Here is a 2,500-nt window from a genome sequence, read left to right on the forward strand (position 1 = left end):
TGTATCGGCTGGCTTAGACCAATGATAGTCAGGGGCGGGGGTGGCGATTGTTTGTTACGAGGCTTCTGAGTATTGGGAGGAAATAAAGAATGGTGCTCTTGTCTTGCCTTTGTTGTGGCGATTCTTTGGGGCAGTGGAGGTTTTAATCGTTTAGGTCGTGATGGTGAGGGCAGGAGCGAACTCTTCCCATAACTTAACCTTTTGCGATGGGGTAATGAGTATGCAGTGAGGATATTATACTATTCTCACTGCATAATTAATTAGCTCATGGCAGAAGTTTTCATCATGCGTTCGAATTCCCCCGTTTCCGAGCATGCTTATTACGGTGTTGATGCTTTGCGGTCTTAGAGTATATATTTTGTCGCCCCGCCTGAAAAGTGGTCATTTTAACCGTACTCCGGGACGACGGCCAACTTTCGCGACCCGCCCACCACCCCTGGTGGCGGTTGACAGCACTCTAAGTTTATCCTCGTTGCATGCCTATTGCCTCAGCAGTCGCGAACTCTTCCCATAACTTAACCTTTTGCGATGGGGTAATGAGTATGCAGTAAGGATATTATACTATACTCTGTATATTTTAATGTTGTAATTAGATATGCAGGTCCACATCAGCCATTGGCTGACTCTTACAAACCAGCGTTAACAAATGAAGGTATGTATGTATGTATGTAAAGATTGGCTTATTAGAAGGCTTGACTCTACAAGACTGATGCACGTCATGGCAAATGTTGTTATGGTAATGTGCCGATCAAATCGAAATGTCAACATCCTCCCCCGGGCAAACCCCGGGCATTTGATTATCTTCTGTGCCTGGGGAGTGGGGAAAATTGAACCAGAAGTGTCAGATTGTAATTTTTTTTTTCTTTTTTATTTTTGGGGGGGGGGGGGGGGGCAAAGTTGCTAACAGCTATAAAACACGTGTTTGGACGAGATGGAAAATTTTAAAGGAAGAGATGTAGCATTTTTGAGCGATTGGCTTACAAAAAAGGTCTTCAAAAGGTCTTTATTAAAGACAGGAGCAGCTGACGACGTTTGTTCTTTAGTAGGGTATGACAGATAAATCCAACGATAGGATAGCGCATTTGAACACCATTTTGGCCCTAGGGGGCAGGATTTTGAACGATCTAATCCTTAAAAGTTCAAATGTCCCCGGGGGGGGGGGGGGAATATGTTGAACTTTCAAGTTGTTCTGCACATAACTGAGTTGCAAAGAATGTTATGACGTAGTAGGACACCAAAGCAATGGGAAATCCATATAGAAATGAGTCTATTTTGTCATTGAATGTTTGCATCTCATGAAAATGAATTCCATGAATTCCATGCCTTTTTTAAACTCTCCCATAAGTTTAAAAAAATTGTTAAAAGCAGATTCTGAGCTATCCGATCAATTAACGAATTTTGAGGTGATTCCGAGTCTGCTTTCATGACTTCTTCCCAACTTTGCAGACTGCGAGAGATTTGTCTTAACCTGATGATCAGTTGGGGTCACCGAGTTCGTTTTTGAGATACAAGCACTCAAAGAGAACTGTATAGGATGTTTGAAGATGGATTTTCCGTTGCTATGTTGACTTCTAGCGTCATAACAATGAAGGCAATTTGTGACCTTACACAGGAAAATGTACACTATCCGTTTAACGGATAAAAGCGTTTATCATCCGTTTGTTGTCCATTTGTAATCCGTTAAAACGTTTCATGAAAAAGCATTTGAACGGCTTTCGCGTCCGTTCATAAATTTTATGCAGCCGTTAAAACGGAAATAACGAGGATTTGGAACTAACCAAGTATTTACATACTGCTGTCGCTATTCATTGAGGCGTGAAGTTGACATTCGAGCCCCCATAATACTCTTCCGTGAGTCTTGCGTGACTGGTAATGCAAGGCAGTTTCTTTCTTTAAACAGCCAATTGTTTTGACTGTAGAACCTCGGTAACCCATTGTCTTGGTAACTACTACCACTCATAATTATACCTCAGGCGCTTCCGCAAGTTCATATTTGAAACAAATCTCAAAATGGAAGAGTCAAGTTGTGACCAAGCTGAGGAAATTGTAGCGAAATTTAAAAGATTACTTCGGGACGGGTGTGGATGTTGTCAAGGCTGTAATGATGCCGAGTGTTCGAAACAGTTTTCGGAGGAAACTGTACTTGGAAATTTGTTCAACTGCCTTGAGCTTTCCCATACTGAGCTTGACTTAGTCATACTGGCAAACATACAAGCATCTGTGAGCATGGAAGTACCTAGGGCAAAAAGGAAACGAAGCCTGCGATGCAACTTTCTGTATATAAGTCACGGCCTATCTGCAAGAAGATGTTTCTGTGCATGTATGGGATAAGCTACTCCAGATTTCGCAGATTAAAAGACCACTACGAAAATCATCGCATATCTCAAAGGATTCACGGAAACACTAAGAGACTACCACCCAACACACTACCACAAGCTGTAGCTGAGGATGCGAAGACCTTCCTGAACAATTACGTGGAAGATAATGCTGTTTTGCTTCC

This window comes from Montipora capricornis, chromosome 2 (genome assembly GCF_036669925.1).
Source record: "Montipora capricornis isolate CH-2021 chromosome 2, ASM3666992v2, whole genome shotgun sequence".
NCBI lineage: Eukaryota > Metazoa > Cnidaria > Anthozoa > Scleractinia > Acroporidae > Montipora > Montipora capricornis.